The sequence below is a fragment of the Gallinula chloropus genome (genome assembly GCF_964237585.1).
Source record: "Gallinula chloropus genome assembly, chromosome: 25".
In the NCBI taxonomy this organism is placed as follows: domain Eukaryota; kingdom Metazoa; phylum Chordata; class Aves; order Gruiformes; family Rallidae; genus Gallinula; species Gallinula chloropus.
This window is the reverse complement of record NC_140110.1, coordinates 6,518,295-6,544,535: the sequence shown is the minus strand read 5'-3', so window position 1 is coordinate 6,544,535 and position 26,241 is coordinate 6,518,295. Positions and strand designations below refer to the sequence as shown.

Below are 26,241 nucleotides of genomic sequence, written 5' to 3'. Positions count from 1 at the left end.
GAGCTGCTTCTCTTTGCCCATGTCACCTCCTGCTCTGTGCTCACAGACCTCATCCAACCTGCAGACCCCTCCTGGCATCAGGGCACTGCCCACACCCCTGTGTGTGCAGGGCTCAGGGGAAGCTGAAACATCTTCATGAGAATCAAGTTTTCATTGCATATTCTTGAGGGGAGAAATAAGTTCCAATATACCACAGTCAGCACAGCCCACAGGAGAGGAAAAGTCAAAGCAAAGACTCTGCCTATAGGAAAATGCTTCCTTGATGTTGTTCCTCAAAGTCCCTTTGCAGTTTCTCAAGGGTCAGTTGGAGCTGGGTGCAAAGTTGACCGAGGCAGCACTGTCTTACTGCAGAAGGACCTTACGCTGCTCTTCCCCTGGTTACTCCTTCAACCCACAGGTCGTTGTCTATCCCTCAAGATGAGAGCTGACCCTGAGAGCAGCAGAGTCCCTGCCCCGCACACAGCCCCCAGGTTGCAGGGACCCTGCTCACAAGGACAGCGCAGGGCACCCCTGGGTGCACACGCTGCTTCACACCTCTGCAGCCATGCCTAGGAGAAGACAGCTGTCCTGCACTGTCCCTCTGATGGGGCAGAAGGGCATCCCTTCAGGCAGCACTTTCTGGTCCTACAGAGAACCTGTCCTCCTGACAGACCCCACACACTGTCCCATGTCCCAGCTTTAGGAGATCCCTCCAGGAATGGAACCTGCATTGCCCTGCACTCACAAACATACCAGGGAGAGGCTGTGGAGATTACTCCTCCAGTGAGCTCTCAGCATCCATCAGCTCTCTCAGCCTCACAGGTCTCCCCTCGGTGCCTACAGGCAGTGTCCCCAGCCCTGTGTGCTTGGCAGAGGAGCTGCTCCTGGGAAGAGCTGTCTCTGCAGCACTGCAATATTTCTGAGCTCCCACTGTCCCAGGAGCCCATCCCAGCTCACAGCAGAGGAGCAGGTGAAGACATCATACCCTCTGTCCCCACTGGACTCCTCCCTGGAGCTCCAGGAAACTACTTGGAAAGACACTGAAGTCCTCTCTCATGTTCCGTCCCTCAGCTGGGGAGAAATCCTTCTGTCCATCAGAGTCATTTCTCCTGTTCCAACCAGAGCTGGGCAGGACAATCACCTTTCCTTGTCTCCCCATGAGACAGGACACCCAGGCAGCAACAGGAAGAGGAATCTTTCCCCTGTGAAAGAGTGACTGTTGACTTACTCCAGACCCTTCATCCTTGCTTTGCAGCCCTGGGGATGGAAGGGAACACAGCTCCAGCCTGTGTCTGCCTCAAAGCCACCAGAGCTGGGATTGTTATTTCCCCAGCTCCTGCACTTCTGGCTCTTCCTGGGCATCTACCTGGCTGCTCTTCTGGGTAAGAGTTTAATGATCATTACTGCAGCCTATGACCATTGACTCCACATGCCCATGGACTTGTTCCTCTTCCATACCTTGCTGAATGTGTGGTGCTCACCAAGCTGCTCTATCACTCCCCCTCCTCAGCTGCACAGGGAAGAGAAGATGTAATGAATGGTAAAGTGCAGGTAGAGTTTAAAATTGACGTCAGACACTGTCACAACCATTCCCTTGGATAGGAAAGCCCTGAGCCCCAAGGTTACTGGTGCTCCTAGTGAGGAAGTTTTCAGTCCAGTAAGATCCTTTATCCCTTGCAGATGTTCTTTGGGTGCTGTTGCTGGGTATTGAGCATTTGTGAAACTTGATGCTGATAGAGCTGCAAAGTGATGTCAGGCAGTGTTAGGACCCTTCCATTCAATATGAAAGCCTTGAACCCCAAGGTTACTGATTCTTCTAATCCACACCCTGGGGAGGTGCCCAAAGCCTTTTTCAGCCCACACACATTTTGCTAGGGAGGTATTTCTCTACATTTAACGGTTTCAAAGGTGGAAGCTGGTAGAATAAACTGGACACAACAATAAACCCATCCAGTTCTCTCCTTCCTCTGATTGAGTGGCACAGGGGGATAGGGATTGGGGGTTGAGGTCAGTTCATCACACATCATCTCAGCTGCTTTTTCCTCATCATGGGGAAGACTCCTCACAGTCTCCCCTTACTCCAGCATTGGGTCCCACCCACAGGAGACAGTCCTCCATCAACCCCTCCCACATGAGTCCTTCCCACACAGCTTCAGATCATCACCAGCTGCTCCAGGGTGGGTCACTTTAATGGGGTGCTGTCCTTCAGCAACAGACTGCTCCAGCCTGGGTCCTCTACAGCCCTGCCAGCAAACCTGCTCCAGCACAGGCTTCCTAGGAGGTCACAGCCTCCTTCAGGTGTCTGCACCTGCCTGAGCACAGTGACGTCTACGGGCTGCACAAAGAATCACTGTTCCACATCATCCAGCATGGGCTGTAGGGGAACAGCCTCATTCACCATGGTCTTTCGCATGGGTTGCAAGGGTATCTCTGCAATGAGGCTTGGAGGACCTTCTCCCCCTACTTCACTGACCTTGTTGTCTGCAAAGTTCCTTACACTTTCTTACTCCTTTCTCTGACAGCAAAAAGAAACAGATAATTTTTATTTCCTTATTAAATATATTATCACAGCAAATATATTTTCACTCCCCCTCTGCCATGGCAATGTTGCTGACCAGTTCTTCTATGAAATCCTCCAGATCCTCAAGCTCTCTTGTTCACGAGCCACGCTCAGGGAAATTGTGGCCAGAGCTTGTTTGGCTTTTGGCTGTTTTGTGTTCATTGTGGTGTCCTATGTGCAGATCTTGAGGGCTGTGCTGAGGATCCCTTCGGAGCAGGGACGGCACAATGACTTTTCCACATGCCTTCCTTACATGGGAGTGGACTCCTTGTTTGTCAGCACTGACATGTTTGCCTATCTAAAGCCCCTCTCAATTTCCTCCCTATTTACAGATTCACAGATTCGCAGAATTCTTGGAGTTGGAAGAGACCTCCTGTCCTGGTTTCACCCCAGCTGAGAGCCAAGATCCACGCAGCTGCCTGCTCCTAAAAGGAAAAGAGCAGGGGAAGAGTGACGGGGAGGGGGGGGGGGGGGGGGGAGGGGATGCGTGAGAGGTAAGGGAAGGGAAAAGGGAGAGGAAGGGGCAATAACCCCAAAACCAAGAAACTAAGAGGCCCGTGTGTTGGGATAAGGACAGTTTACTAAGATAACAGAAAGATAAAATATAACAATGCTAACAGGACTTCAGAGTAAAAATATATGAAGCTGTTGATACACAATGCAGTTTCTCACCAAACCACACAACTCAGGCCGTGCCACCCAGAGCCGTCCCGGAACCCGACCGTCCCCCAAGAACCGCGCATCCTGGAGCCACCCCAGGCCTTCCTCCCGTCAGCCCCCGATATCCTGGGCAGGACGTAACTGGCGTGGAATACTCTCTTTGGTCAGCTCGGTCACCTGTCCTGGCTTCGCCCCTCCTTTCTCATGAAGAGCTGAGAAAGTCCTTGACTGTCTGACAGCAGCTAAAACCATCAGGGTGTTATCAGCACTGCTTTCATTTTAACTCCCAAACACAGCATTCCATCCTCTGCTACAAATGAAGTCAACTCCATCCTGACCAAAACCAGGACAAAAATGTTGCCCCCAAAAACTCCAATTTCATTTTCTAAAGATGGCCATGGGGACAGAGGACACAGCCAAGTAGAAGTGACCATAGGAGGCTGGGCGGGGAGTTCACTAGGGACAGGAGTTGGTGGCAAGGCTCTGGGCAGGAAATTTGGCCAGGAATAAGGCCAAAGTGGGTGCTGGAGATCTACCAGAAAAGCTTGAGAATTTTCTTCACATTTAAAAAGATACAAGCACATTTTCACTGACTGAATATTTCCAACCAATCAACTGTTGTTTTCCACAATCAGACTAAGGAACTCTGGGGATAAGTATGAAATGTAGTAGGAAAAACACATCCTCCTGAGTCCTTGGGATGTCAGGACACTGTCACACTGGGCACTGAAACTTGCCTTTTGGGTATTTCCACCTGCCCTGAGGAAATGGACTGTGTCTCAAGGCCCCTTTTCAGAAGACTCTCTGGCCATGTCCTCTGTCCTTTGCTTTTGGGATATACTCCATCCCCTTACAGATTTTTCTCATAGTTGGGGAGTGTGTTTTATTTCTTTTATAACTTTTTCAAAATGAGGAAGAATTCTGTTTCTATTCCCAGCCAGTCCTCAGGGTAAACGGGGTGGGAATTGCAGCAAAGAGGCTGCAACATTCATCTGCAGACTCAGTGCAGAAGCCTGATAGAGGAAAAGAGAGCAACTCCCAAGCATCCCTTGGAGACATGGTGGAGTTGGGGAGGTGTAAGGGTGTCTAGGCAGTGTGGGAACTCAGGGAGAGAGCTGTTATGACCTTTCTACACCTCCTTAGGAGATCCTCTGGTTCAATTTTAGTTGGAGAAAGCTCCTGTCACTTCTGTAAATTGAAAAACTAAAAAGCCTGAAAAATATTAAAACTTTTTTATTTTTTTAATTAAGTGCTCATTGAAATCTTCCACTTTAAGTAGAGTCCTGAAACCTCTCCAATTAGCTGTACAAGTTATGAAACCCTGAAGAAAAGACACACAGCTCGTTAGGGCTTTTTCAATTTTAATGAGCCCCGTGGTGTATTTGGTGCTGATTCCATGAACTGCAGATCCTGTGAGGAGATTGAAGCAGTCTCTGCAAGAGTTAAGGTCAGAAGAAAAAGCTGAACTGCTGTAGAGTGTTAATTAGCCCCACTGAGGCCCATTACTGAGAAAGCCTCTCTCCTCATGAAGGGGTTAGAGCAGAAAATTGGAGTCTGTGATTTAAGGTAGACTGAGGCAGTGTGCAGGTGGATGTGATGCTGAGTAAAGCCTTGATGTATTTTATCAAGCAGAAGAGCCAGCCCCACAGAAGTGGGATTCTGCCCCCTGCACTGCCTCAGGGCTCTTCCTGGGCATGTGTCACATGGGGTGTGTGATGCAGCGTGTGGTACAAGGGTACCACAGCTCCCAGCATCCTGAGGGGGTGCAAGGAAGCAGTGAGGCCCCAGTTCTGTGAGATTAGTATGTATGGTGGTTTAGGCCTGGCTGGAGGCCAGATGCCCACCAAAGTCGGTCTATCACTCCCCTTATTTTGGACAGGGGAGAAAATAGATATAGAGAGGCTGAGGAGTCAAGATAAGCACAGGGAGAGATCATCCTGTAGTCAATGACACGGCAAAACAGACTCAACACAGAGTGAAGGAAAGAAAACTCTGATTGATGACACTGCACTACGCACACAGTGACACCAGAGTCGAGTCAGAAGCATGACCAGATCTCAAAGCACCTTCCCCCACCCCTCCCTTCTCAGCAGACTTTAGTCAGGATTTTGCTCCCTTCTCTGGTGGCAAATGCAGCTGCTTGTGTTTTTCTTTCTCCTGTATGTGATTCCCAGAGGCGCTGTGACCATCACCAATTGGCTCGCCCTTAGTCAGCAGCAGCTCTGGCCTTGAATCAGCCAATGTTTACTCTCTGGGGTTTGCAGAGAGCTTCTGGCTGCTTCTTACAGCACCCATTTTCTGCAGCCCCCATTCTCTCCACCAGCCTCACCTCTAATTTTCCCCAAAATTCTCTTAAATTTTCCTCAAATTCTCATAATTTTTCCACAAATTCCTTAATTATCTTTTAAATTTCCTTAATTTGCCCCAAAATTCCCTCATATTTTCCCCAAATTCCTTCATTTCCCTCAAAAATCCTTTATATTCCTCCAAAATCCTCTAATTTTTCCAGCTGGGACACTGGTGGAGTCCAGAGGGGCTTCAAGACACCCGGGGGGTCCCTGCGCCTCCTCTGCAAGGCCTCTGGCTTTGACTTCAGCAGCACCCACATGTTCTGGACTCGCCAGGTCCCCGGTAATGGGCTGGAGTGGGTCACACACATTAGCAACGATGGTAGCAGCACTGACTACGGGTCATCGGTCAAGGGCCGGATCACCATCTCCAAGGACAACTCCCAGAGCACGGTGATGCTGCAGATGAACAGCCTCAGGGATGGTGACACGGCCACCTACTACTGAGCCAGAGCTCCTGGTGGTGCTACTGGTGGTGCTGGTGGTGGCCTTGACCCCATCCCTGTATCCCCACCTCCCTGGAGAACCATTTTGTCCCATTCGCGATCTCTTTTAAGTCAACTTGGAGTGTTTCTGGCCAAAATCTCCCCCAGTTTCCTTCAGAACCCAACTGTGGGGCCCACCGATCCCTTGAAGGAAAACTTGGCGGCACAAGAACAGGCTGTCCCAGGCTGTGGGAAGAGGAGTCGGCCAGGAAGGAAGCCAGCTTGGCTGAGGAGAGAGATCCAAGAAGTCGCCTCCACGTCCGTGTCCTCATCCTTCAAGGGGAGCAAGTCTGGGCTGAGCCTTTGCCATGGCTCCTGGGGTCAAGGTTTGGGTTGGGGTTGGGGGCAAATACGGCTGAGCAATGAGGGGAACGGTCAAAGGACCCAGCCATGACCATTCCACCCCAACCCTCCACTGGTCACGCCAGCCATCTGCCCTTGGAGCGACGCGTGGCCCAGCTTTGGCGTCCTGCTCCCAGCTCGGCCTCCTCCAGCTCTGTCCCAGTTCTGGGTCGCTGGGTGCTGGGAGAGAAGAGGGGCTGCTCAGACCAAGGGCTGTGCTTGGGGGGGGCTTTGACCCAGAGGTTCACTCCCTTTCCCATCTTCTTACCGTGGCTTTTACATGGCCTCTGGGAAGCTGGCAGGCTTGGGGACTCATCCTGAATCCTCGAAAAGCCAGAATCAAAGCCTCAGCAGGCCCCCAGCTGACCCTCACCCCCCGGGCAAAGGGCTGGGGGCATTTGGGGGGCCAGGGCCAGCTCCTCTTGGTCTCCCAGGCGACGCCAGGCACTGACTTTGCCCAGGTGGTGGCACATGGTTGGCTGCCCCTTGCACCGTCACCTCTCGGCACTGTGATGTCATCACACGTCACACTCACCCTCCACTATAACTTGGGGTGTGGCGGCTGTGGGGCTGCCAGAAGGCCAGGAGCAGCCGTGGCAGCAGGAGCCATGGCTGGGTACCGCTGCAGCCACAGCTGGAGCAGCCGCCGGCAGAGACCCCGCTCCAGGCGCACCCGGCAGACACACAGCCGGAGAAGGGGGAGGCAGCCAGCTGCCAGCCACAGGCAGCAACGCCAAGGGAGGCCATGGAAATGGGGGCCTGTCCCCAGGCGTTGTGGGATGTCCTGGGGCTGCGGGCGGTGGGCGACGCAAGGGTGGCCGGGCAGCAAGGAGCGAGGCAGGGGACTCACAGATTCCCTTTTTACCCAGGGCGCCGCTCTGTCCTGTGCCGCTGCACCCCCATGCAGAGGAGGAGGAGGAAGGCACTGTAAGTGCAGCGCCCGCAGTCTCCTGCAAATAATTTGACTAGTAAAGGCTGAGGGAAAGAAGGAATTCAGGACCTCAGCCTTGTCCTCATCCCTTGTCACTCCTGTTCCCCCTGCGTCCAGTCAGGGCTGGAGATTCCCCTTGACCCTCCTGTTCCTGTTCATCTCCCTAGAGAAGGACTTTGATTCTCTGGTACAGAACTGGCCAGGCTGAGTCCCAGTTGGGCTTCAGCCCTTCTGACTTTCTCCCCATGTGATCTCCCCACATACGGCCGGTCAGGTAAGGCCCAGTCAGCAAGGCGGCCGGTCAGGCAAGGAGACCGGTCTACATGGTGGCTGGTCAGGCAAGGTATCAGGTCAGGTAGGCAGCTGGTCAGGCAGGGAGGCCGGTAACCAAGGTAGTTGGTCAGGCAGGTGTATGATCAGGCAAGGTGGCCAGTGAGGCAGGGAGGCCGGTCAAACAAGGTGTCTGGTCAGGCAGACGGCAGGTCAGGCAAGGCGATCGGTCGCTGAGGCGGCCGGTCAGTGACGGTGGCCAGTGAGGCAGGTGGCCGGTCAGTGAGGCAGCCAGTCACTAAGGCAGCAGGTCACTCAGGTGGCCGGTTGGGCAAGGCGGCCGGTCAGGCCAGGAAGCCAGTGTGCATGGTGGCCACCTGACCCGCCACCTGACGTGACCTGTCACCTCCCCTGACCCACCGTGAACAGCACCTATGGAGACAGCTCAAAGGTTTTCTGGCAAACTAAAGCCCTCAGAGCCACAATGCTAGGGGCTGCTTGTGGGCTGCCTGGGGAGGTTTCAGGCCAGCTATGTCTTTCAGTCCTGGCTCCTTTGGTTTGGGAGTTATTGCTGGACGTTCGGCATGTTTTCAAGGGAGCACTTCTGAGGCCGTGAACAGCAACTACAGAGAGAGCTCGAAGGTTTCCTGGCAAACAAAAGCCCTAAGAGCCGCCTACCTGACCTGAACGGCGGCCTTGCCTGACCAGCCGCGTAACCTGACTGGTCACCTTCGCTGACCTGACCAGCCGCCTTGCCTGACCTGACCAGCTGCCTTGACCGACTGGCCGCCTGACCTGACCTGCATGGCCGCCTGAACCGACCGGCCGCCTTGTCCAACTTGATAGGCCGCCTGCCCGACCGGCCGCCTGAACTGACCAGCTGCCTTACCCGACCTGACCAGCTGTGCGATCTGACTGGTCCCCCTGTCCTACGGGCCGCCTGACCTGACCTGACTGGCCGCCTGAGCTGACCGGCCACCTTGCCCAACTGGCCACTTGATCTTAGCTGACAGGCCTCCTGACCTGACCAGCCGCCATGCCCGACCAGCCTCCTTGACCGACCTGACAGGCCAACTGACCATCCGCCTCTCCCAACCTGACCGGCCGCCTGCCCGACCTGCCCGGCCGCCCGACCCACCAGACTGTCCACTGCCCGACCAGCCTCCTGACCTGACCGGGCTCCTTGCCCGACCTGACCGGCCGCGTACCCGACCGGCCACCCTACCTGACCAGCCACCTCGCCCGACCTGACCGGCCGCCTGACCTGACCTGACCCAACTGGCGGCCTGACCTGACCGGCCGTCTTGCCTGACCTGACCGGCTACGCGATCTGACCGGCCACCTGCCCGAACTGACTGGCCGTGTGACCCGACCGTCCACCTGAACTGATTGGCTGCCTTGCACGACGTGACCGGCTGCCTCCCTGACTGGCTGCCTGGCCTGAACTGACCAGCCACTTGACCTAACCACCCGCCTCGCCCGACCTGACCACCCGCCTGCCCGACCGGGCCGCCTGACCTCACCTGACCGGCCACCTGACCTGACCGCCCGCCCGAACTGACTGGCCGCCTGCCCCACCTTACCGGACGCCTGCCTGACCTGACCAGCCTCCTTGCCCGACATTACCGTCCGCCTGACCAACCCGCTGCCTTCCCGACCTGATCGTCCGCCTGAGTGACCGGCTGCCTGTCCTGACCGGCCACCTGACCTGACTGGCTGCCTTGCTCTTCTTACTGGCCTCCTACCCGACTGGCTACCTGACCTGACCTGACCAGCCGCCTGACCTGACAGGCCTCCTTGCCCGCCTTGCCAGACCAGCCACCTGACGTGACCGGCCGCCATGCCTGACTCGATGCCTGACCTGACCTGACCGGCCTCCTGACCTGACAGGCCGCCTGCCTGACCAACGGCCCGACCTGTCCGGCCATCTTGCCCAACCTGACTGGCTGCCTGCCCGACCTGCTGCCTGACCTGACAGGACTCCTTGCCTGACCTGACTGGCCGCGTGATCTGGCCTGCCGCCTGCCAGAATTGACCGGCTGCCTTGCCCGACCAGCCACCTGACCTGACCGGCCACCTCGCCCGACCTGACCTTCCACCTGACCTGACCAGCCGCCTGACCTGACCTGATCTGACTGGCCACCTTACCCGAATTGACCAGACGCCTGCCCGACCTGACGCCTTGCCCAACCTGACCGGCCACCTGCCCGACCGGCATCCTGAACTCACCGGTTGCCTTGCCCGACCTGACATGCCGCCTGCCCAACCAGCTGACTCACCTGAGCGGCTGCCTTGCCCGACTGGCCGCCTGACCTGACCTGACTTTCCACGTGACCTAGCAGTCCGCCTTGCCTGACCGGCCACATGACCTGACATGACCAGACACCTGACCTGACTGGCCGCCTTGCCCGACCGGCCGCCTTGCCTGACCTGACCGGCCGCCTGACCAGCCGCCTTGCCCAACCTGATCGGCTGCCTACCTGACCGGACGCCTAACCTGACCTGACCTGACCGGCCGCCTGACCTGACCTGATCTGACCAGCCACCTTACCCGAATTGACCAGATGCCTGCCCGACCAGCCGCCACACATGACCGTACAACTCTCCCGACCTGACTGGCCACCTGACCTGACCGGCCGCCTGACCTGACCTGACCTGACTGGCCCACTCCCTGACTGGCCACCTGACATGACCTGACCTGACCTGCCGCCTGACCTGTCCAGATGCCTGACCTGAACTGACGTGACCGGCCGCCTGACCTGATAGGCTGCCTTGCCAGACTTGAATGGCCGACTACCTGACTGGCCGCCCGACGTGACTGGCCGCCTTCCCAGACTTGTCTGGTCGCCTGCCTGACCGGCTGCACTACCTGACCGGCTGCCTTGCCGGACCGACCAGCTGGCCTGACCAGCCGTCTTCTCTGACCTGACTGGCCACCTGTCCAACAGACGGCCCAACCTGACCAGCCACCTAGCTCGACGTGACCGGCCTCCTGCCCGATCGGCCCCACGACGTGACGAGCCTCCTTCCTGATTGGCTGCCTGACCTGACCAGCTGCCTTTCCTGACTGGCCGCCTTGCCCGACACAACCGGCTGCATATCCAACTGTCCGCATTCCCCGACCGGCCGCCTGCCTGACCGGCAGCCTGACCTGACCGGATGCCTAACCTGACCTGGCCAGAATGGCCACCTGACCTGACCGTCTGCCTTGCCTGACCTGACCGGTCGCATGCCCGACCAGTCGCCTGACCTGACCGGCCACCTGACGTGACCAGACCGGCCGCCTGACTTGACCGGCCGCCTTGCCTGACCGGCCAGCTTATCTGACCGGCCGCCTGATGTGACCTTACCTGACCGTCCGCGTGACCTGACCGACCGCCTTCCCAGAGTTGACTGGTTGCCTGCCTGACCGGCCAGCTGATCTGACCGGCTGCTTTGTCCGACGGGACCGGCAGCCTGTCTGACCAACGGCCCAACCTTACTGGCCCCCTTGCTCGATGTGACCTGCCTCTTGCCCAATCAGCCCACCGACGTGACCGGCCTCCTACCCGATTGGACGCCCGACCTGACCGGCCACCTTGCCCAAATGGCTGCCTTGCCCAACCAGACTGGCCACCTACCCGACCGGCCACCTTGTCCAACAGGCCGCCTGCCTGACAGGCCACCTACCTGACAGGCTGCCTGACCTGACCGGCCACCTTGCCCAACCTCACTGGCCACATGACCTGACTGGCCACCTTGCACAACCTGACAGGCCACCTGACCTGACTGCCCACCTTGCTTGACTGGCCACCTGCCTGACCTGACTGGCCGCCTGACCTTACCTGACTGGCCGCCTGACCTGACCTTACCTGACTGGCTGCCTGACCTGACCTGACCATCCGCCTGCCTGAATGGTCGCCTTGCCAGACTTGACCAGCAACCTGCCTGACCGGCTGCCAGCCCTGACCGGCCACCTCACATCACCGGCCAACTTACCTGACCGGCCATCTTGTAAGACTTGACCGGTCGCCTGCCCGACCAGGCACCCGACCTGACTGACTGCCTGACTGGCCGCACTACCTGACCAATCGCCTGACCTGACCGGCAGCCTGCCCGACCTTATCGGCCGCCTTCCCAACCGGCCGCCTAACCTGACCGGCTGACTTGCCCGACTTGACAGGCTGCCTGTCCGACCAGCTGCCTGAACTGAGTGGTGGCCTTGCCCGACATGACCGGCCGCCAGCTCGACCGGCTGCCTGCCCGAACGACCGCCTGACCTTTCCGGCTGCCTGACCTGACCTGAGTGGCCGCATGACGGTCAGGTCGGGCAAGGCGTCCGGTCAGGACAGGTTGCCAGTCAGGTCAGGTAAGGCGGCTGGTCAGATCAGGTCAGGCGGCCAGTCGGGCAATGCGATCGGTCAAGTCAGGACGCTGGTTGGGCAAGGTGGCCGGTCAGGTCGGGCAGGCGGCACGTCAGGCCGGGTAAGGAGGCCATTCGGGCACACGGCCAGTCAGGTGGGGCAAGGCGGTCGGTCATGTCAGACGGCTGGTCAAGCAGGCGGCCAGTCTGGCAAGGGGGCCAATCAGGATGGCAGACGGTCTGGTCAGGTCAGACGGCCAGTCAGGTCAGGTCAGGTGGCCAGTCGGGCAGACGGCTGGTCAGGTTGGGCATGGCAGCCCGTCAGGTCAGGAATCCGGTCAGGTCAGGTCAAGTCACTCAGCCGGTCAGGTCAGGTGGCCGGTTGGGCAAGGCGGCCTGTCAGGTCAGGTTGCCAGTCAGTTCAGGCAAGGCGGCCGGTCAGGTCAGGTCATGCGGCCAGAAGGGAGAGTCGACCAGTCAGGTCAGGTGACCAGTCGGGCAAGGCGACAGGTCAGGTCAGGCTGCAGGTCGGGAAGGCGGCCGGTCAGGTTGGTCAGGCGTCTGGTCAGGAGGGGCAGGCGGCTGGTCATGTTGGGCCGTCGGTCGGGCAGGCGGCAAGTCAGATCGTGCAGGCGGCCAGTCAGGTCAGGCAGCCGGTCAGGTCAGGTCAAGTGGCCGGTTGGGCATGGTGGCTGCTCAGGTCAGGTCAGGCGGCTGGTCAGGTAGGGCAAGGCGGCCAGGACTGAAAGACATAGCTGGCCTGAAACCTCCCCAGGCGGCCCACAAGCAGCCCCTAGCATTGTGGCTCTGAGGGCTTTGGTTTGCCAGGAAACCATTGAGATATTTCCATAGGTGCTGTTCACAGCCGCAGAAGAGCTCCACAGTTGCTGTTCACGGCGTGTCAGAGGAGGAGACAGGTCACGTCAGGCGCGGATCAGGTGGCCACCATGCACACTGGCTTCCTGGCCTGATGGGTTACCTTGCCCAACCGGCCACCTGAGTGACCTGCATCCTGGCAGGTACCTCCCAGGTTCCCGGCCCAACGAAAGCCCCCAGACCCAAATGGAGAGGGGCTGCTTGGGGGCCCCCTGGGGCCCCTTCAGGCCAGCTAGGTCTTTGGGTCCTGGCTCCTTCGCTTTGGGAGCAGTCGCTGGACGTTGGGCATGTTGGCCGGAGAGTGCTTCTCGGGCCGCGGCCTGCAACCTGGCAGGTACCTCCCAGGTTCCCGGCCCAACGAAAGCCCCCAGAGCCAAATGGAGAGGGGCTGCTTGGGGGCCCCCTGGGGCCCCTTCAGGCCAGCTAGGTCTTTGGGTCCTGGCTCCTTCGCTTTGGGAGCAGTCGCTGGACGTTGGGCATGTTGGCCGGAGAGTGCTTCTCGGGCCGCGGCCTGCAACCTGGCAGGTACCTCCCAGGTTGCCGGCCCAACGAAAGCCCCCAGACCCAAATGGAGAGGGGCTGCTTGGGGGCCCCCTGGGGCCCCTTCAGGCCAGCTAGGTCTTTGGGTCCTGGCTCCTTCGCTTTGGGAGCAGTCGCTGGACGTTGGGCATGTTGGCCGGAGAGTGCTTCTCGGGCCGCGGCCTGCAACCTGGCAGGTACCTCCCAGGTTCCCGGCCCAACGAAAGCCGCCAGACCCAAATGGAGAGGGGCTGCTTGGGGGCCCCCTGGGGCCCCTTCAGGCCAGCTAGGTCTTTGGGTCCTGGCTCCTTCGCTTTGGGAGCTGTCGCTGGACGTTGGGCATGTTGGCCGGAGAGTGCTTCTCAGTCCGCGGCCTGCAACCTGGCAGGTACCTCCCAGGTTCCCGGCCCAACGAAAGCCCCCAGACCCAAATGGAGAGGGGCTGCTTGGGGGCCCCCTGGGGCCCCTTCAGGCCAGCTAGGTCTTTGGGTCCTGGCTCCTTCGCTTTGGGAGCAGTCGCTGGACGTTGGGCATGTTGGCCGGAGAGTGCTTCTCGGGCTGCGGCCTGCAACCTGGCAGGTACCTCCCAGGTTCCCGGCCCAACGAAAGCCCCCAGACCCAAATGGAGAGGGGCTGCTTGGGGGCCCCCTGGGGCCCCTTCAGGCCAGCTAGGTCTTTGGGTCCTGGCTCCTTCGCTTTGGGAGCAGTCGCTGGACGTTGGGCATGTTGGCCGGAGAGTGCTTCTCGGGCCTCGGCCTGCAACCTGGCAGGTACCTCCCAGGTTCCCGGCCCAACGAAAGCCCCCAGAGCCAAATGGAGAGGGGCTGCTTGGGGGCCCCCTGGGGCCCCTTCAGGCCAGCTAGGTCTTTGGGTCCTGGCTCCTTCGCTTTGGGAGCAGTCGCTGGACGTTGGGCATGTTGGCCGGAGAGTGCTTCTCGGGCCGCGGCCTGCCACCTGGCAGGTACCTCCCAGGTTCCCGGCCCAAACAAAGCCCCCAGACCCAAATGGAGAGGGGCTGCTTGGGGGCCCCCTGGGGCCCCTTCAGGCCAGCTAGGTCTTTGGGTCCTGGCTCCTTCACTTTGGGAGCAGTCGCTGGACGTTGGGCATGTTGGCCGGAGAGTGCTTCTCGGGCCGCGGACTGCCACCTGGCAGGTACCTCCCAGGTTCCCGGCCCAACGAAAGCCCCCAGACCCAAATGGAGAGGGGCTGCTTGGGGGTCCCCTGGGGCCCTTTCAGGCCAGCAATTTCTATGGGTCCTGGCTCCCTCGCTTTGGGAGCAGTTGCTGGACGTTGGGCATGTTGGCCGGAGAGTGCTTCTCGGGCCGCGGCCTGCCACCTGGTAGGTACCTCCCAGGTTCCCGGCCGAACGAAAGCCCCCAGACCGAAATGGAGAGGGGCTGCTTGGGTGCCCCCTGGGGCCCCTTCAGGCCAGCTAGGTCTTTGGGTCCTGGCTCCTTCGCTTTGGGAGCAGTCGCTGGACGTTGGGCATGTTGGCCGGAGAGTGCTTCTCGGGCCGCGGCCTGCCACCTGGCAGGTAACTCCCAGGTTCCTGGCCCAACGAAAGCCCCCAGAGCCAAATGGAGAGGGGCTGCTTGGGGGCCCCCTGGGGCCCCTTCAGGCCAGCTAGGTCTTTGGGTCCTGGCTCATTCGCTTCTGGAGCAGTCGCTGGACGTTGGGCATGTTGGCCGGAGAGTGCTTCTCGGGCCGCGGCCTGCAACCTGGCAGGTACCTCCCAGGTTCCCGGCCCAACGAAAGCCGCCAGACCCAAATGGAGAGGGGCTGCTTGGGGGCCCCCTGGGGCCCCTTCAGGCCAGCTAGGTCTTTGGGTCCTGGCTCCTTCGCTTTGGGAGCAGTCGCTGGACGTTGGGCATGTTGGCCGGAGAGTGCTTCTCGGGCTGCGGCCTGCAACCTGGCAGGTACCTCCCAGGTTCCCGGCCCAACGAAAGCCCCCAGACCCAAATGGAGAGGGGCTGCTTGGGGGCCCCCTGGGGCCCCTTCAGGCCAGCTAGGTCTTTGGGTCCTGGCTCCTTCGCTTTGGGAGCAGTCGCTGGACGTTGGGCATGTTGGCCGGAGAGTGCTTCTCGGGCCTCGGCCTGCAACCTGGCAGGTACCTCCCAGGTTCCCGGCCCAACGAAAGCCCCCAGAGCCAAATGGAGAGGGGCTGCTTGGGGGCCCCCTGGGGCCCCTTCAGGCCAGCTAGGTCTTTGGGTCCTGGCTCCTTCGCTTTGGGAGCAGTCGCTGGACGTTGGGCATGTTGGCCGGAGAGTGCTTCTCGGGCCGCGGCCTGCCACCTGGCAGGTACCTCCCAGGTTCCCGGCCCAAACAAAGCCCCCAGACCCAAATGGAGAGGGGCTGCTTGGGGGCCCCCTGGGGCCCCTTCAGGCCAGCTAGGTCTTTGGGTCCTGGCTCCTTCACTTTGGGAGCAGTCGCTGGACGTTGGGCATGTTGGCCGGAGAGTGCTTCTCGGGCCGCGGACTGCCACCTGGCAGGTACCTCCCAGGTTCCCGGCCCAACGAAAGCCCCCAGACCCAAATGGAGAGGGGCTGCTTGGGGGTCCCCTGGGGCCCTTTCAGGCCAGCAATTTCTATGGGTCCTGGCTCCCTCGCTTTGGGAGCAGTTGCTGGACGTTGGGCATGTTGGCCGGAGAGTGCTTCTCGGGCCGCGGCCTGCCACCTGGTAGGTACCTCCCAGGTTCCCGGCCGAACGAAAGCCCCCAGACCGAAATGGAGAGGGGCTGCTTGGGTGCCCCCTGGGGCCCCTTCAGGCCAGCTAGGTCTTTGGGTCCTGGCTCCTTCGCTTTGGGAGCAGTCGCTGGACGTTGGGCATGTTGGCCGGAGAGTGCTTCTCGGGCCGCGGCCTGCCACCTGGCAGGTAACTCCCAGGTTCCTGGCCCAACGAAAGCCCCCAGACCCAAATGGAGAGGGGCTGCTTGGGGACCCCCTGGGGCCCCTTCAGGCCAGCTAGGTCTTTGGGTCCTGGCTCCTTCGCTTTGGGAGCAGTCGCTGGACGTTGGGCATTGTTGCTGGAGAGTGCTTCTCGGGCCGCGGCCTGCCACCTGGCAGGTACCTCCCAGGTTCCCGGCCCAACGAAAGCCCCCAGAGCCAAATGGAGAGGGGCTGCTTGGGGGCCCCCTGGGGCCCCTTCAGGCCAGCTAGGTCTTTGGGTCCTGGCTCCTTCGCTTTGGGAGCAGTCACTGGATGTTTTGCATGTTGACCGGAGAGTGCTTCTCGGGCGGCGGCCTGCCACCTGGCAGGTACCTCCCAGGTTCCCGGCCCAAGGAAAGCCCCCAGACCCAAATGGAGAGGGGCTGCTTGGGGGCCCCCTGGGGCCCCTTCAGGCCAGCTAGGTCTTTGGGTCCTGGCTCCTTCGCTTCTGGAGCAGTCGCTGGACGTTGGGCATGTTGGCCGGAGAGTGCTTCTCGGGCCGCGGCCTGCCACCTGGCAGGTACCTCCCAGGTTCCCGGCCCAACGAAAGCCGCCAGACCCAAATGGAGAGGGGCTGCTTGGGGGCCCCCTGGGGCCCCTTCAGGCCAGCTAGGTCTTTGGGTCCTGGCTCCTTCGCTTTGGGAGCAGTCGCTGGACGTTGTGCATGACTCAAATGATTGGATGCACACAAATCCATGGGTCCAGATGGGATACACCCACGTGTGCTGAGAGAACTGGCGGAGGTGATTGCGGAGCCACTCTCTATCATCTTCAATAGGTCCTGGACTACAGGAGAAGTGCCTGAAGATTGTAGAATAGCCAATGTGACTCCAGTCTTTAAAAAAGGCAAGAATTAGGATCCCAGTAACTACAGGCCAGTCAGCCTCACTTCTGTCCCTGGAAAGGTGATGGAACAGTTTGTTTTGGATGCCATCTCCAAACAACTGGAAGAGAAGAAGTTTATGAGGAGTAGTCAGCATGGATTCACCAAGGGGAAATCGTGCTCGACCAATCTCATAGCCTTCTATGATGTCATCACCAACTGGGTGGACGGAGGGAGAGCAGTGGATGTCGTCTACCTTGACTTTAGCAAAGCTTTCGATACTGTCTCCCACGACATCCTGATAGAGAAGCTGAGGGAACAAGGGTTAGATGAGTGGACAGTGAGGTGGGTCGAGAACTGGCTGTCGGACCGGGCTCAGAGGGTTGTGATCAGTGGAGTAGAATCTGAATGGAGGCCTGTGACTAGCGGTGTTCCCCAGGGCTCGGTGTTGGGTCCAGTCCTGTTTAATATCTTCATTGACGATCTTGATGAGGGTATAGCATCCACCCTCAGCAAGTACGCCGATGATACAAAGCTGGGAGGATTGGCTGACACGCAGGAACACTGCGCTGCCATCCAGCATGACCTTGACAGGCTGGAGAGCTGGGCTGGGAGAAACCAGATGAGGTTCAACAAGAGCAAGTGTAAAGTCTTGCACCTGGGGAGGAACAACCGACTGTATCAGTACAGGCTGGGGGATGACCTGCTGGAAAGGAGCTCTGTGGAGAAGGACCTGGGGGTCCTGGTTGATGACAGGTTGGCTATGAGCCAGCAGTGCGCACTGGTGGCGAAGAGAGCCAATGGGATCCTGGGATGCATCAGGAAGAGTATGTCCAGCAGGTCGAAGGAAGTGATCCTCCCCCTCTACTCTGCGTTGGTCAGGCCCCACCTGGAGTACTGTGTCCAGTTCTGGGCTCCATGGTATAAAAAAGACAGGGATCTCCTGGAGAGAGTCCAGAGAAGGGCCACGAAGATGATTAGGGGCCTGGAACATCTCCCTTATGAGGAAAGGCTGAGTAAGCTGGGTCTGTTCAGCCTTGAGAAAAGAAGGCTTAGGGGAGACCTAATTAGTGTTTATAAATATCTTAGACTTGGGACGCAGGGGGATTTGGCCAGCCCCTTTTCAGTGGTCTGTGGGGACAGGACTAGGGGCAATGGCTGTAAGCTGGAGCATAGGAAGTTCCGCACCAACATGTGGAAGAACTTTTTCACAGTGAGGGTGACGGAGCAGTGGAATAGGCTGCCCAGGGAGGTGGTTGAGTCTCCTTCTCTGGAGATATTCAAGTCTCGTCTGGATGCCTATCTGTGTAATATGAGATAGGGAGCCTGCTTTGGCAAGGGGGTTGGACCCGATGATCTCTTGAGGTCCCTTCCAACCCCTAAGATTCTGTGATTCTGTGATTCTGTGATTCTGTAATGATGAGACCCTGGCCCAGGTTTCCCAGAGAAGCTGTGGATGGCTCTGGGTCAAGGACAAGGGGTTTAGGCTGAAAAAGGATAGGTTTAGATCAGATGTTGGGAAGAAATTCTATACTGTGAGGGTGGTGAGGCACTGGCACAGGTTGCCCAGAGATGTTGTGGAAGCCCCATCCCTGGAAGTGTTTAAGGCCAGACCAGGTGTTCTGATTTAAGCCCAGCTGGACTTTAAGCACCAAGCAGCCACTCATTGACACCCAACCCTCACGAGGATGAAAGGACAAAGTAAAAAGCTCCAGGTTTGACGTACAAATTGATTATTACAATAAAGAATGTGATGGTGATTATGACAACAATATACAAGAGAAACAGCAAGACAAGAACAAGACTAAGACCATCCAAAGAATAATATTCATCATAATAATATTTACTTTATCCAAATGGATTGATTTTACATGTGATGGAATCTGCTTAGTGAACTCCCTGCCTTAATCTCCAATCCATGAGACATTTTTTGCATTTCTATCTGCCTGTCTAGATGTCGACTTCTCTCCTAGTCCTTTGGTGTCTTTCTGTGGAGGGACAAATAACCTCTCCAAGCGGAGTGAGAGGTCAGTGCTGGAAATGGTGGTCATTTCTGGCTGTTTGGTGATGATCACCTTGTGGTCTGGCTTAAGGCTGACTTGTGGACCTGGATTCTTATTTATTTTCTCTTCTGCCTTCCTCCCCATCCCACACACACGCACACTCTCACCTTCTGTCAAGAGCGTGAATACAAAGATTGGCTGAGGTACTTAGAGGGATGGTTTAGATAGTAATGTAGGTGTAAGGGGGATGGTTGGGTTGATGATCTTGGAGGTGTTTTCCAACCTTAATGATTCCCTGTTTCTGTGATCACTCTGGGGAAGCTTCTTCTGGGTGCCCAGAGGAGAGGGGAACAGACCAGACCCTGCTCTGCTGGTCTTTCGCGCCTCCTTCAGGAAGCCTGGCTGTGTGAGGACACTGCCATGTGCCTCCACAATGCACCCACTTCAGGTTTTCTCTCCAGAGCATTTTCCTGGGCATGTCCTTGAGAACCATTGTTGCAAGCAGATCTAAGTCTTCAGGAAGTTCCAGAGAAGTGCTGAGAGAAAGAATCAAGTCACTTCTGGGTCCTGTGTTTTGTTTTACAAACCAGCGAGTGCAGCTCGTATCCTGTGCAGCATCTGGGTCACACAGGACATGGAGATACTGAATTAGGAATGGTGGGAATGTGAACCACATTATTGCCACATAGAAAAGCTAGAAGAAAAAACTGAACCAAATCAAACTACCTACTGTGAGTTACACAGTCAGTGATATACAGAAAATGATGGGCAGTTTATTGGTGCTTAAAAAATTCTGTCATCAGTTTCCACATGGCATCTTTGAGCTCCTGGTTCCTCATGCTGTAGATGAGGGGGTTCACTGCTGGAGGAACCGCTGAGTGCAAAACTGCAACCCCCAGATCTAGGGATGGGGAGGAGCTGGAGGGGGGCTTCAGGTAGGCAAACATGGCAGAGCTGAGGAACAGGGAAACCACAGCCAGGTGAGGGAGGCAGGTGGAAAAGGCTTTGTGCCATCCCTGCTGTGAGGGGATCCTCAGCACAGCCCTGAAGATCTGCACATAGGACACCACAATGAACACAAAACACCCAAAAGCCAAACAGAAGCTAAAAGCAGCAAGTCCAGTCTCCTTGTGGTAGTTCTGTGAGCAGGAGAGCTTGAGGATCTTGGGGATTGCACAGAAGAACTGGTCAACAGCATTGTCCTTGCATAAGGTAAGTGAAAATGTACTGGCTGTGTGCAGCACAGCACTAAGAAACCCACCAGTCCAGGCAGCTGCTGCCATGTGGACACAAGCTCTGCTGCCCACTGGGACAGTTTTTTCTGGTTCTCACTCTGCCCCACTGGTGAGACCTAAGGGTGAGCAAGAAGTAGGGAGGGGGACACAGCCAAGACAGCTGACCCCAGCTACTCAAGGGATATCCCACACCACACAACATCATGCTCGTCAAAAAGATGGGAAAGAAGGAGAAAATGAACTACCCTGGAACAGGCCTGAGCATCTCACCAAGGTTCACCCAAGGTTCAGAGAAGCATGGCTCTTCTTCCCCTCTCCTGGCATGTTATCCTGAGCCACCCAGGAGTTTTGTGTGCCAAGAGAATCAAAGCAAAGCCTTGGGACTTGGGGGAATCCCAATTTCCCTGCTGAAAGGCAGGTTCTCAGTGCCAGATTCAAGCCTTCAGAGAGAGGATCCAAAAAATAACATCCCCCTGCCTTTGGTCTCCTCTCAAACCTGACCAAGTGATGGGAAGAAGAAGGAGAAAGCAGGTCAAGGCCACTTCTTCAGCCCCCATCCAGTTGAATTCCGGGGGAGTAAATGGAAATTAACTTGGTTTAATTGACATCTGATGGATTGACATCTGGAGCCACAACACAGGTAGGACATGGAGCTGTGGGAGGGAGTCCCGAGTAGGTCCACAAAGCTGATCTGAGGGCTGGAAAACCTCTCCTATGAGGACAGGCTGAGAGAGTAGGGCTTGTTCAGCCTGCAGAGAAAAGGCTCTGGGGAAACATATTGCAGCTTCCAGTACCTGGAAGAATCTAGTTGCCCAGAGAAGGTTGCCTGGAGAAGGTTGTTGCCCAGAGAAGGTTACCAAGAGAAGGTTGCCCAGAGAATGCGGTTGCCCAGAGATGGTTGCCCAGAGAAGGTTGCCCAGAGGAGGTTGTTGCTCAGAGAAGGTTGTTGCCAAGAGAAGGTTGTTTCCCAGAGAAGGTTGCCCAGTGATTCAGTGAAATGTAATAATGCTGAATAGATTGATGTAGATGTACATTAATGGATATAACTTTAACTTGTGTATTTTAAGAATATATTTGGTTTGGATTTCAGTAGAATTTGGCTGTAACTGTGTGAGCTGTTGGGTGAAAGTGGCTACAAAACTGAGCCAGAACAGTGCAACAGCTTTGAAACTAGAGAAAGTGAAGAGAGGGGAGTCATAAATAATGAGACCGACAACCAATTCAGAGACGGAGTATATCTTGTTTTCAGCAAAAAGGGGTTCCTAACTAGTTGGTGCAGGAATGTGTTTTTGAGCTCAGGTAACCATGGAGAAGAAAGTGAAAGAGCATGCGCTGAGAGCGAGGAAGACTTCCAGCCTTCATCCCTGAAGACCACCAGAAGACCACCTCAGTGTCCCTGAGCGTGCTCTATCTGGGAGGAGTGAATGTAAATTTGCATAATCCTGCCTTGTCGTAGAAGTGATAATGAGTATGTGTAATTAATCTGTATCAATATGAGAAATTTGGCTTTGAATGGCACACACACTCGGAGGATCGATCCCCTGTGTGCCCAGAGCTGCCATAAAGAATCCCTGCTGAACAGTCATCAAGGCTGGTGAGTTTGGCTTCCAGCTTTCCGAGGCATCAGGAGGTGCTGCTGTACGTTTAACAGGTTGAAAGGTGGACGCTGGTAGAGCTGGAATGGTTAGCACCATATTACTCCACTAAACCTCCATTCCCATATAACTTCCTCAAAGCCCCGACTTTTTCCCTCCAAATCCCACCATATTTCCCCTCAGGCACCCCCCTACACCTCTCACACCCTCTTACTACAATAAGTGCCTCCCCTCCCTCTCCAACCCCTTCTTTTAACCCCCCAGAACATTTTATAACCTCCCAGCACCATCTTACACCCCAGGTCCCGCTCTAGCGGGGGGTTAATATGGTGCTGAGGGGGTCTGCAAGTAAGTGCTTGGCAGGAGAAAGGTCACCTCAAAAGCTCGGGGGCCCTGAGGTGACGATCTTTTGTAATATTTTCTGATCCTCCCATCTTCCTAGCACCCATTCCCATGGATGATGTTCATACAGACCCATAGTTGGTGCGACAAACCCAAAAAGTAAAAGCACAGAGAACCATCTCTGCACTTCCCCATGGAGGTTGCTTCACCGTTGTTTGGATTCTGCCAGCGTGGAACCTCCAAGTGTGAGCAGGGTGTTTACCGACTTGTTGTCCTCCTTTGAGTCGGAATCGGTTGTGAGCTGCTCGCCCTGACTCATGTCCGAGTCGGAGCCAGAACTGCCTCTTCCAGGGCATCTACCTGGCTGCTCTCCTGGGCAATGGCCTCATCATCATCACCATAGCCTGTGACCACCATCTCCACACCCCCATGTACTTCTTCCTCCTCAACCTCTCTGTTGCTGACCTTGGCTGCATCTCCACCACTGTTCCCAAATCCATGGCCAATTCCTTGTGAGACACCAGGGCCATTTCCTACACAGGATGTGTGGCTCAACTCTTTTTCTTCTTGTTTTTGTTCTCTTTAGAGTTTTCCCTTCTCACTGTCATGGCCTATGACCGCTACGTTGCCATCTGCCACCCCCTGCACTACGGGACCCTCCTGGGCAGCAGAGCTTGTGTCCACATGGCAGCAGCTGCCTGGGGCAGTGGGTTTCTCCATGCTGTGCTGCACACAGCCAATACATTTTCACTGCCCCTCTGCCATGGCAATGCCCTTGACCAGTTCTTCTGTGAAATCCCCCAGATCCTCAAGCTCTCCTGCTCAGATGCCTACCTCAGGGAAACTGGACTCTTTGTGGTCAGTGTCTGTTTAGCTTTTGGGTGTTTTGTGTTCATTGTGGTGTCCTATGTGCAGATCTTCAGGGCTGTGCTGAGGATCCCCTCGCAGCAGGGACGGCACAAAGCCTTTTCCACCTGCCTCCCTCACCTGGCTGTGGTCTCCCTGTTTGTCAGCACTGCTTTGTTTGCCTACCTGAAGCCCCCCTCCTTCTCTTCCCCATTTCTGGACCTGTTAGCCTCATTTCTGTACTCGGTGTTTCCACCAGCAGTGAACCCCCTCATCTACAGCATGAGGAACCAGGAGCTCAAGGATGCCCTGTGGAAACTGATGACTGGATGTTTCTAAGCAGCAAGAAACTGCTCATCTGTTTCTGCTGTCGCTGTCCATGGAACTCACATTAGGACCAATCTCTATTTAGTATTGTTTTTTCCTTCTATGTTGTCCAAGTTGTAATAACATGGTGCCTGTTCATCCCATTCCTAATGCAGTATCCAGCGGTCTTGTATGAATCACGTCCTGTGTAATGATGAGCTGTGCTGCCTTTGCATCATGTTTACCTTGAAACGTGCACATTTTTTTTATTTTTATTATGTTTCTCCTGGCATTTATAAAAAATTTACAAGAACATTTTCATCACCTGAATCTGTCGACTAATTATCAGAATTGGCAAACCTTTCCCACCATGATGGAACAGGAATTTACTGGAACTTTTCCATAGAATCATAGAATCTCTCCCAACCACAGCCTAACACTGCCCACTCCACCTCTATACCCTGTCTTCAAGCACAATATCTAGATGTTTTTTAAATGTCTCCAGGGATGGTGAGTCCACCACTTCCCTGGGCAGCCTGTTCCAACACTTGACAAGGCTTTGAGTAAAGAAATTTTTCCTGATATCTAACCTAAATTTCTCCTTTTGCAGTTTGAAACTATTTCCTCTTATTCTATCCGTGTCTATCTGAGATAAGAAACTGACCCCCACCACCCTACACCCTCCTTGCAGGTGGTTGTAGACAGACACAAGGTCTCTCCTCAACCTCCCTTTCTTAAGACTTAAAAAGCCCCAGTTCCCTCAGCTGATGATCATAGGACTTGTGCTCAAACACTTCTCCAGATTCATTGCCCTTCTCTAGACACACTCCAGCATCTCAACATCCTTCTTGTAGTGAGGGGCAAAAAGCTGGACACGGTATTCAAGGTCCTCACCAGAGCTGAGTATAATGGAACAATCACTGCCCTACTCCTGCTGGTTACACTATTCTGTATGCTGGTGACACCTCCTTATAGAGGCCAGGATACCGTTGCCCTTCTTGGTCACCTGGGCACAGTGCTGGCTCATGTTCAGCTGCCTGTCCACTAACACCCCCAGATCTTTGTCCTCCAGGCAGCTCCCCAGCCACTCTGCCCCAGGCCTGTAGCATTGCCTGGGGTTATTGTGACCAAAGAGCATGACTTAGCTCTTGGCCTTGTTGAACCCCATAAAACTGGGCTCTGCCCATTGATCCAGCCTGTCCAGGTTGCTCTGCAGAGCCTTCCTGCCTGCCAGCAGATCAACGCTCCCACACAATTGGGTGTCATTTGCAAACTTACTGAGGGTGCACTCGATCCCCTCATCCAGATCATTAATAAAGATGTTAAAGAGGATGGGCCCCAGCACAGTGATGAAGGTTTTACTGAACTCTAGGCAGATCACATCCACAGCCTTCCCCTCATCCACTAAGCAGGTCAACCAGCAATAGAAGGAGATCAGCTTCTTCAAGCATGACATGACTTTCCTCAACCCATGCTGACTGGGCCTGATGGCCAGAGTGTCCTGCATGTGCTGCATGATGGTACTCAAGATGATTAGTTCCATCCCCTTCCCCAGCACCGAGGTCAGGCTGACAGGCCTGTAATTCCCTGGGTCCTCCTTCTGTCCCTTCTTGTAGATGGGTGTCACATGTGCCAGTTTCCAGTCAGGCAGAACCACCCTGGTCAGCCAGGAGTGCTGGTAAATAAGGGAAAGTGGCTTGGGGAGCACTTCTGCCAGCTCCCTCAGTGCTTTTGGGTGTATCCCATCCAAGCCCATCAACTTCTGCAGATATAAGTGGCTGGGCAGGTCAGTAACCAATTCCCCTGGGATTATGGGGGCTTCCATCTACCTCCCATCCCCATCTTTCCACTCAGGGATCTGGGTATCAGGAGACAAGTGAGGCAAAAAAGGCATTAAGTACATCAGCTCTTTCTTTATCCTCCATCACAGTGGTTCCCCCAAGATCCAATGTGTGGGAGATTCTATTTTTAATACTTTATGGGTTTTTAATAGATTCTATTTTTTTAATTCTTTAAGTACAATAACAAAAGAAGGGACAGAGAGAATCTCCCACCTTTATTATAGGTCACTAACAGAAGCTACAAGGGCTGTAAAAGCATCCTGAACTGAAATCTCCCCAGGTAACCCACTAGCAGCCCAGTAACCTTGGGGGTCAGGGCGTTCCTAGTCAAGAGAATGGTCCTAAGAGTGCCTCACTTCATTTTTGGGTTCTACTAGGTTTCCCCTTTGATATTTCTAAACATACAGCAATAGTTCCCAAGTAAATCTATGCAGGCTGAACGATGTCCCTAGGCTGAAACCTCCCCAGGTAGCCCACAAGCAGCCCTGGTAACCTTGGGGCGAAGGGCATTCCTAGCCAAGGGAATGGTCCTGTAACACCAGACATCATGTTCTGGCTCTACCAGTGTCCACATTCAAGAAGTGCAAAACGTCCAGCAATAACTTCCAAACTAAAGTTTTGAAAGCTGAAATATCTTGTGAGCTTGAAACCTCCCCTGGTAGGTAGACCAAAAGCAGCCCCAGTAAATTTGGGATTCAGAGCCTTCATAGCTGAGAGAACGGTCATAAGAGTGTGTGGTGTCCTTGCTGGGCTCTACAAGCATCCAACTTTGAAAAATGAAAAAAGTCCAGTAAGAGCCCCAAACAAAAGGTGTGAGGGAGGAAAGAATTTTCTGGCAGGAAATCTCCCCAGGGAGCCTGCAGGCAGCACCAGTAACCTTGGGGCTCAGGCCCCCCTTCATAGGTGAAGGAACAGTCCTAAGATTGCCTGACTTCATTGTCAGGCTCTACAAGCGTCCACCTGTGAAGCTGATAAATGTCCAGTAACAGCTCCCAAACAAATTGATGTGAGGTC

At 55.8% G+C, this 26,241-nt stretch overlaps 1 pseudogene across 1 annotated transcript in view; it reads left to right on the top strand.

Annotated features, from left to right (window-relative positions):
• LOC311200975 (olfactory receptor 14A16-like) overlaps positions 1–23,419 on the top strand; it is a 35,052-nt pseudogene extending 11,633 nt beyond the window's left edge. The window contains exon 2 of the transcript in view: positions 22,821–23,419. The product of the transcript in view is annotated as an olfactory receptor 14A16-like (transcript). The remainder of the gene's footprint in view (positions 1–22,820) is intronic.
• Positions 23,420–26,241: the final 2,822 nt, after the last annotated feature.